Here is a 10,575-nt window from a genome sequence, read left to right on the forward strand (position 1 = left end):
TTTGAATTGTAACCTTGGTTGCCATAGAAACGGGATACAAACTTTCTGATTTTTGTAAATCATGAAAATCTGTACTTTTCATGAAAAACCATGTCTAGAAATGAACAGAGATATCTAAATTTGTATTTATTGTTGTTATCCAATACTAGAGATTCAATCAACAATGTTTACAGTTTAATTTTAATTTCACACTCATAAGTGGTCATGTTATGCATTGCAAAATGTCAAAAATAGCTAAATTTTGCTCAGTTTTTACGGACATAAAACAAAAAAATGCAGCCATCTACAAATTAAGCAATAATAAAACATGAAAGGTTGATATTTGGTTATATTTCAACAATTAAAAAATTGGTGGGCAAATGATAAGTGTAAAAGAAATTCAAAGGTGAATATCCATTTTTTCTGCATTTTGAAGCATTTTTTGCTTCCCAATTACTTCCCTTGGATTACTCTCTAGTGTTTGGAGGTACAATATGTAGCAACTTGTAGTGGTAAACAAATAATTTGGTGAGAAAACTTATCAAAGCGGGTCCGGGATGAGGATTGGCAGTGTGGAAGAAGGAAAAAAGGCCAAGATATAACACATAAGAAGACAAGAGGTAATTATAAATATTACAAATGCTAAGTATGTATATTTTTTTCTCTATTTTATTGGCTTGCATGCATGTAACCCGAGATTCCTCTGCTATGAAAATTGTGACACCTGAAGGGACCTCTGTCCTGACTCTCCCCGGTACATTTACATACATAATTACTTAAAATACATGTTGATGGCAGACCATGAAGACATGAATCAGGTCAGACACAATCTCTTTATATAACCAGGACCAGTACAATCGATTGATTATGCTAGGTAGATAGCTGTAGGCCTATATTTTCAAAGCACCATTTAAGTCACTTGCGTAGTGCAGTGTTTAGAGCGTCTGCTCTAGAATTGCAAAGTAAGGTGTTTATGCTTAGATCGCAGGTCCATATCCCACTGCGGGACGTGGAGACCATGCAACCCTTCGGATGCTATCATATAAACTGAGGTCCCGTGTGGCAGTAGCCAGTAGGCACTAGAACAAATAAATCCCTTGTCGTGAGTGACAAGTATAGGACAAAATTTGTATCTCTCCAACGGCAAGTGGTGGGTCTCTCCATATTTGTACTAAAAAATTCTGAAGACTAAGAGACATTATACAATCAATGTAATTTCCTTAACATTAAATGAAAGTTTCCCTTTCAGAAAAGAAAAAAAACAGGTGTATAAAAATATCTGAAGATGAACAAGCAAATTCAAAGAATTGTGGTCCCCCACTTTCAGTATCTTTGTGGGTTAGATATTATTTTTATGACATATTGTCTGTAATATGAACATATACCGGTACTATCATATGTCATTTATTTAGAAAGTAACATTGAAGCTGATTTTTGTTTAAGGATGAAAACCCTAATCCTGACCGTTAAAAAGTTATAGCCAAAGTGAAAAGTTTTTTCAAAGTAGGTCAACTCAAAGGTCAAGATCAAAGGGTCAAGGTTGTTGAGATACAATGAAAGGTTTTCTCACAAGGATTACATATATGAAGTATGAAAGCCCTAGCTTTTACTCTTCAAAAGTTATGGTCAAGGTTAATTTTTTTTGGTAAGTACGTAAATCTTTAAGGTCAAGGTCAAAAGGTCAAAATTGTTGATATCCAATGAAATGACTTGCCACAAAGAATACATATGTGAAAAATAAAAGTCCTAGTATCTACCGTGCAAAAGTTGTGAACAAAGTTATAGTTTATAAAAAAAGTAGTTAAAGCTCCAATGTCAAGGTCAAAGGGTAAAAGTTGTTGGTATCCAATAAAAAAGAATTACATATGTGAAGTATGAAAGACCTAGTCCTCACCGTTCAAAAGGTATGATCAAGGTTAAAGTTTTTTCATTAGTACGTAAACCTCCAAGGTCAAGGTCAAAAAGGTCAAGGTTATTGTTATTTAATGAAAGGTCTTGCCACAAACAATACATATGTGAAATATGAAAGTCCTAGTATCTACTATTCAAAAGTTATGTCCAAAGTAAATGTTTGGAATTTTTGTGTAAAAGTGAGTCAAACTCCAAGGTCAAGGTCAAAAGGTCAAATTTGGTGGTACCCAAAGAAAGGTCTTGTCACAAAGAATACTCCTGTGAAATATGAAAGTTATAGCTCTACTAAATCAAAATTTATGGGCAAGGTTCAAGTTTTTGTGATGGACAGACAGACGGATAGCTAGACAGACTGACGGACAGACGAATCAGATTTAATGTCCCCTCGCTTTTGCCAAAGCGGGGGACAAAAATCATGGTATGATGAAATTTTTGTGTATAACAGTAAATTCTTATACATTACAGCCATATTATATAATACACATACTCCTATATATAAAACTAAAAGTACCCGGTAAATAGTTCTGTCAATAGAGAGGTTAAGCATTTTACCGTGTACATCTACCTCTACATGTAAATCTAGCAGTGATTTTACATCTTGTTCTGTTTAACAATCTGCACATGTACCGGTATTTGTAAAACATCATTTCAGCACGACACTTTTCAATCCAATTGTATCAAATAAATCTATGACTTGAAATAAAAAAAGATACATTGGATGTACGTAATAAATACTCAAATTCATACCAAACACAAGCTGAAAAATAAATATTCTGTAGTTTGAGTTCAAGAAGCTACAAGTTCTCACCTATGTGTACTTGTGAGTCTATACATTGTGTACAACTTGTAGAATTACATGATATGCAAAACTGATGACTTAAATTGCATAAAAAATATGGGATTTCCGTCGGGACACGTACATGGTCATATCTGCTTAACCTCTCTTTTATATAATGCTTGACCTGTACATAATTTTGTAAGGATAATATGACTTTTGATCATGTTGACAAAAAATAATTAATATATGGATTGATTTTTAGCTCACCTCAACGAAGTTGGGGGAGCTTATGTAATACCCTTGGCGTCGGCGTCGGTGTCGGCGTTGGCGTCCCAGGTTAAGTTTTTTGGAGCAGTTTTCTTTTTAAGTACTTCTATGTCCTATATTGATTAGACATGCATGGAAGATGGTTCTAGTGTGTTTCATTGTACCAGTCAAAGTTTCAGATGCAATTTCAGCAAAGAAATGACCAGGTTAATGTTTTTGGAGCAGGTTAACATTTTTGGTGCAGTTTTTGGTGTGGGTTTCATTTCCAAGTAACTATAAGCCCTATGTTGACAAACTTGCATGGATGGTACATCTAAGGATGCATACTACTGGGCTTGCTTCGGATGCTGAATCTGACCTACATTTTCCGGTTGAGTGAACAGGTTAAAGTTTTTGGTGCAGGTTTCATTTCCGAGTAACTATAAGCCCTTTGTTGACCAAACTTGCATGGATGATACATCTAAGGATGCATACTACCAGGCTTGCTTCGGATGCTGAATCTGACCTACAATTTCCGGTTGAGTGAACAGGTTAAAGTTTTTGGTGCAGGTATCATTTCCAATTAACAATAAGTCTTATGTTGACCAAACTTGCATGGATGATACATCTTAGGATGCATACTACCAGTTTGCTTCGGATGCTGAATCTGACCTACATTTTCCGGTTGAGTGAACAGGTTGAAGTTTTTGGTGTAGGTTTCATTTCCAAGTAACTATAAGCCCTATGTTGACCAAACTTGCATGGATGATACATCTAAGGATGCATACTACCAGGCTTGCTTCGGATGCTGAATCTGACCTACATTTTCTGGTTGAGTGAATGGGTTAAAGTTTTTCGTGAGTGATTCATTTCCAAGTAACTATGAGTTCTTTAATGACCAAACTTGCACGGACGATACATCTTAAGATGCACACTAATGGACTTGCTTCGGATGCTGAATTCGACATACATTTTTCAGATAATAGACCAGGTAAAAGTTATGGGTGCAGGTCTATTACCAAAAAACTATAAGGCTTATATAACATTGTATAAGCCAAACTTGCACAAATGTTGCATCAAGAGATGAAAAATCTCAAATTTGCTTCAGATGCTGGATTTTGATTACATTTTCATGAAGAAGAACTTTTTTTATGTAGGTCTATTTCAAAGTATCAGATTAAAATTGCTTAAATATTTTCATTTTTGGAATGTGCACTTTTTGTTGGTTAATTGTGTGACTTTGCCTTACTTAAAGACAACATTTGTTGAGGTGAGCTCTGTAATCTCTGATTACCTATGTTTTTTATAAAATTAATTTTTATTTTGAATTTAGTGATTTTTAACAAAAATTAAATTATATTCATTTTTTGTTTTCAAAGGATTCAACAAAGAGGTTGAAAAGGAACAAGAACATATACACATGTAAATCATGGCTTTAACGGAATTCAAATGAAACCTTGAAGTTAATTTTGAAAAAGGAAATTTCAGAACTGGGGACAGCTTATAGATGCATTTCTCTTCAAGGTAACCAGTTTCAAAAATCAAATCTAAATTGTTAGAAAAACACAGCACTATATGTAGTATATGGTCTGCTCATTTCTTTTTTATTGATCAAAATGATTTTTGAAATCATAATAATATATGTATGCATCAAAGAAAACATGTTTAACTTGTACAACTGTCATAATGATCATTAGAAAAACACCTCTTGATTTAGGGTTTGCTTTTACAATCATGTATTTAATTCAATTATGTATTTAATTGAGTTTGATATTTGTCTTCATTTGAAGATATTAAAAATTTTATTAACTTCTGCAGGTAGAAAAAAGTCATCTTAAATATATGAGTGGAGATGCAACATCATGAAATTCAAAGTAAAGTGCAAAGCTGAATATCATAAAATCTCCAAACAACGGTGAAGCTTTAAAAGTTGGAGATATGGCATTAATTTTTTTCCTTAGAAAGTACCATGATGTCTGTTACTAATAATCTAGTTTCCCAAATGAGGAGCAATGTAGCTGGCTTGTCAGAGTGATTTTCCTGAAGATGAAATTGGAAATGAGAATATTCATGTGTGTCTCCAAACTGGAAATCCTCAAGATTCAACCATATTTCTAAGTGACTCAGTAAGGTCATTATTTAAGGACACTCTTAACAGTTCACTAATGAGCTCTACTTGAAGGACTCGTTTAATACAGTAAGAGTGATCTCCCCTTAGAAGTCAGATAGAAAAAAAAAATGGTTGCTTACCATTTATTTCACAATTAGGAATAGATTAAAATATCTTTACTAGCGTAATCTTAAGACAAAGAATAAGTAATTGATTAATATTCACATTAATTTTCCCAATAGTCAACAACAGGGTTTTCTGTTCATGAATAATTCATAACATTTTTCTTGTAGGAATAATGCAGGTACATGTACTTGTTGAAAATGAACTAATTGTCTCAATGTGCATACCTTTATATGATATTTTTTTCCTTAATTGAAAGTCTGCAGACCACTTCTTGATACACATGTATTGTTTAGAGCTTCTTTAAATTTCATATGATATGGTTTGCTAATTAAAATACATTGTAGTTGATAATTTTGATAAAGGTTGAAAAAAAATTCACAAGCTAACAGTACTTGTCTTAATTGTAATACTTTGTAGCCTTTTGTTCTGTCATGTGTAGCAGCTAGCTCTGTAATTTTTTGTTTTGGATTTTGTTTCATGTTCATATATTATAAAAGCATATAATTTAGAAGTTATGATCCAGCCTTATTAACTGCAGTAATCAGTAAAAGAGGACTATTATTTTTGTATTGTGCTAGAAATGGGGGGGGGTGTATATTTATGATCATATTCTTGCCTATAGATATGAATAAATATTTTTTTATGGTGTAGCTGACAGTGTCGCATTGATTTTACAAATTTTAAGCTTAAATTCCTTAAATTTTTATTTTAAAAAGAAAAATATATCTTGTTATATGAAATGTTTATCAAAGCTGTTTTTTGGCAAAATGCCAATTTTATGATATTTCATTTAGTTATAGTCAACATTTGTTCTTATTTGCCCATGAATGTTTTTGAATATTTTCATTATTTGTGACAAGTACCTTCAGATGAAATAGGTGATACATTGTGAAAGTTCTGCTAATTTTTTATTTTTCTTCCCAAAAAGTTGTAATTTTTCAGTTTTGACCAAATTTCGAAAAGTTGATATTTTGCCACTGTTTGACAAAGTATTACAAAATTTTCAAATAATTATTAAACATATTAAAGATATCCATTGAAAGTGTTGATGTTGTAGTTTTATAAGAAATTAGCAACATAGTTCTAATCTTAAATATGGGTTCAGCACAGATGGTGTAAAAAGTGTGATTTTAGCAAAATTGCCATACACAAATTAGCCCTATATGTAAGAAATTTTGTATCCAGGTTACCATGGTAACGGAGGATGTCCAGAAAAAAATATGCCATACATATAAGTTTTAGCCTAGGAAGATACTGTATGCCAAGTTTGAAGAAAATCTGAGACTATGCGTGCCAGACCCTTTCAGAATTACTTTGGTGATTACAGAGAATTGCTCTTAATATCTTGAGCCGTTTTCGAGAACATTCGAAGACAAAATTGCATTTTAAAATCAGGAAATTGCCCATAACTTGGCACTGGTAGCGAATTTTCCAACAAACGGAATTTTATATAAAATTCATATAGTGACCTATTATTCCTGAAATTTTCATTGAATTCCACCGAATAGTTTACGAGAAATCGCCTGCACAAAATTTTGTCTAAAAAAAAAAGAATAATAATAATAAGAAACAATAGAATCACTATAAGGTCTTCCGTGAAGACGGAAGACCTTAATAAATATCGATACGCGTGTGAATCGTGAACTAAAGTGAATTAGTGACCAGAACAGTGTATTAAGGAAATTCTAGCCGTAACTGTTTATATTTACTTAGACTTAGACAATAAGTGTTGTGTCTGTGTATCTTTATCTTTATTTTGATTCCTATTTTAAATTCATTGGAATTTAATTCTATTTCAAACAAAAGGAGGGATGTAATGTTTAAGTGCAAACGTTTATGATAAACAGAACCGAACAGTTTGTTTATATTTGCTAATGCTGAACTCTGAATGCTTTAGACATTAATTGCTTTAATCTATAACTCCATCACCTCACTGGTCAGATGTTTATACTTTCCCAGGATATCATATTACATATGTAACTCTGCTATTTTGTATCTTTGTTTATCTATGTATGAATTAGTAATAGGTTTGCATCCAAAGCGAACTCATGTGTTGTTCTAACTAGCAACATTACACCAGGTTCCGACACCTATGCTCAAACGTACGAGTCAAACCTTGACTTGGACAAAAGACAAGAGAATTTTTAACAAGCAAATTGTAAGTAGAATGTGGAATTCTCACGGGGGGTTTGCTCTCTCTTTCTATCTGCTTTTTCTAGTAATCATTAGTTATTTATGTGTAGAAATTTCATTTACATTTAATTTAAATTCTATTTTCATTATCATTGTATCACAGAATCAAACTCGTTAATATATTATACCCCTCACAACAAGTTGCGTAAGATATAATGTTTTGGACCAATCAGGCAATCCTTTTTTTTTTTTTGGTCAGCGCAACTTCTTATAAACCACTGAACAGAGTTATGTCGAACTTTCGAGATATCAACATGTGTGTCTAGATTTGCACATCACCAGGATATTCCAAATTCTTTATTCTTTCAGCGCAACTCCTCATAAACCGCTGCACACAATTTCGTAAAACTTTGCAGATATTTAGAACACATGTGTATAGATGTGCATATTACAAGGAAATTACGATTCCTTTTTTTCTGGGAATTTCAGCACTTCGAATTTTGCGGGAGCGTGGGGTATGTGAATTTGCTCACTTTTTCTTTCATTACATGCATAAAATTATAAATAACTTTAAATCATATTACAATAACTTTAAATCAAATCATATAAGGTCTAATAAAGCCAATACACAGTATTTATTTGAAAAAATTTGATCATAAAGAAATCCGATCTGTTTCAGACGTTTTTATTGAATTATTTTTATGAGAGTGTTATGCATGTTTTATTACCCCCCCCCCCCTTCGCAGGAAAACACCTTTCTTCACGTGAATAATTCGTAATAATGCATGCTTTATTATAAATTTGATGAAGTTAAACCATGTTTTCAAAAATTTTATTTACTCCATTTACAGACAAGAGTACTTTTTTTTCTTAAAAAAAAAACCTATATTTGCATTTTCTTCAGCCAACCCAACCGCGCTTTCAGCCTTTGATATTTTCTCTGACCAAATAAAATGATCGGCATGGGCCACGTGTGTGAAAGCAGTTTTTTTCTGTTGAGTTAGCATGCAATGGATTACATGATTTCTGAGATGCATTTTTCAATAAAAGTAATATAGGATAATAGTTACATCCCTGTAACGATAACATAGCAGTATTCAGCTGGTACATATTTTTATCACTGCGTTTGACGTGTTTTCTCGACTGACCTGCATGCAATTTTTGCTGTACCTGATTGTATTCTGTGTAAGTGTATTTTCTATATTGCAGTAAATGCATTCAAAAATAATTTATTTCTCGGTAAAGTTCTAGTTTTTGTTGAATTTTTACATTTCAAACATGTATTGGTCAGTTTATGGACTTCTAAAAAACTATGCTATTGGAGGTGTGCACATGTCGACAGCCAGGCTAAAAAATCACTCAAGTGAAACAATTCTACAAGGCTATATGTAGCAGGTACAAGTGGCCCAAAATCTTCGATTAAAAATGGCGGAATCGCCATATGGCGGACAAGAGCGTAAAGGAATGTAGTAAGTCGTACAAAGATGAAAACCGATGCCTTTTTAAGAGTTCATGTCAGCTTTAAGAATGTTTTCAAAACGACGTATAAATTTTCATTGATCGGTGCTAGAAATATATTTAAATTGTGTCCTTTGTCATCCAGCCTTTTCATGCCAAAGAAATAATAGTTCTAAACAAAAATCACTTGCTTAAAAAATATCGCCAAAAAATTGAAATAATTTAAGCATTTTAGCGAAAATAATCATAGATAAAATAAAGTTCTTTACTTACGTTTGAAAATTCAATTAGGAAAATCTATACCTACATGTAGTATGTACTTTCGATTTATGTCACTTGTATATAAAGGTATTGACTTGATAAAGGGAGATTTCCATGAAACAAATTCATGTATTGTAACAGATTCGAAGAGTTAGTTTTGCAAAGAAATCTATAGCTTACCTGTATAAGCTTAATCTAGTTTCTTAACTTTTTTTCTGCTAGCGATTTTAGGGTCTGATGTTAAATGGAGTTGTGTTATATACACCAATATGCAATATTTAAATCTTCATCTGATCGATCCATCCTAAATTGCAAAAATTTTATGAGTGGTTTAAAAATATGATTTTCTTTATTCTGCTATATTTCTTCAAGGTTATTTTAAACAAAGAAGTATTGTGCAATTCTTTAAAATCCAGACAAAAAGATATCTGTTGTTTCCATAAGACGTCACGTCGACTTTTAATCTTATTCTTTAAATTAATTTAGTGCTACATTGTTGACAATTTTATTACTGAAATTTGTACTGTTTATGAAATCTGATGAATTTTAACTGTTATTTGTTTTTAATTTTCTATAAAATAACAAAAATGCACAGGAAATTGTTGTAAAATTCAAATACAATGCAATTCTACCACATTTTCAATATAACAGCAGACCGCGTTCTTGTGTTGATTCACAATTCTAACATGACTCATGTGACTCTTTTTAACGCGAAGTCTTTAAATTATCGGTCTAACCTTTATTGTAAAAAAAGAATAAATAAGTCTCCTTACGAATATCTGTCAAAATATCGGGTCTCTACTGTAAATGTATCAACATCTACTTAGCATTAAATAACATCATATCGCATGTACATAGCATAAACACATTCAAAATGTAAAATCCTCGTAACAAATATATAGGATCTCGAATGATTATTTTTAATAAATAGAAAATATGGCATAATATATCATAGAACTCTGTTTCCTTCAAAGATCATTGTTTATTGATATCGTATTGTCTTTCTACTTTCTATTTATTAATAAAAATACTTATATACTATGACTAGTCATAATTTAATTGTTGCAATCACTATTGAAATAACGACCACTATTGAAATAATTATATCAATAGTGGTTAAGGGTGCATTTAAATAACAGACATAGTTAGTAACCACTATTGAAGTACGACCACTATTGAATTAGTGGGTGAGAGTGCATTCCAATAACAAACATAAATAGTAACCACTTTCAATAGTGGTTAGTACCTATGTCTGTTATTGAAATGCACTCTCAACCACTATTGATATAATTATTTCAATAGTGGTTGTATTTCAACAGTGGTTACTAACTATGTTTGCTATTGAAATGCACCCTTAACCACTATTGATATAAATATTATTTCAATAGTGGTCGTTATTTCAATAGTGGTTGCAACAATGCATATTTGTATTGATAAAGAGAAAGTATGTCAGGAAGACAGTATTGATATTTTAATGCTGTACATGTACAGATAAGAAATGATTTTAAACAAATTTCGTAGCACTCGTCGTATGTAAGGAATCACTGTCTAGTTAGGAGAGTATGCCGGGGCA

The 10,575-nt window shown here is 32.0% G+C and overlaps 1 long non-coding RNA gene across 1 annotated transcript; it reads left to right on the top strand.

Moving 5' to 3' along the window:
• The first annotated feature begins 520 nt into the window (after window positions 1-520).
• On the top strand, window positions 521-6,299 carry LOC134232706 (uncharacterized). The gene is made up of 3 exons (XR_009984831.1): window positions 521-599; window positions 4,294-4,438; window positions 4,733-6,299. It is a non-coding gene; the product is annotated as an uncharacterized LOC134232706 (long non-coding RNA).
• Window positions 6,300-10,575: the final 4,276 nt, after the last annotated feature.

Source organism: Saccostrea cucullata, unplaced genomic scaffold (assembly GCF_032062105.1).
Source record: "Saccostrea cucullata isolate Sc308-1 unplaced genomic scaffold, CSIRO_AGI_Scuc_v1 ctg4357, whole genome shotgun sequence".
Taxonomy (NCBI): domain Eukaryota; kingdom Metazoa; phylum Mollusca; class Bivalvia; order Ostreida; family Ostreidae; genus Saccostrea; species Saccostrea cuccullata.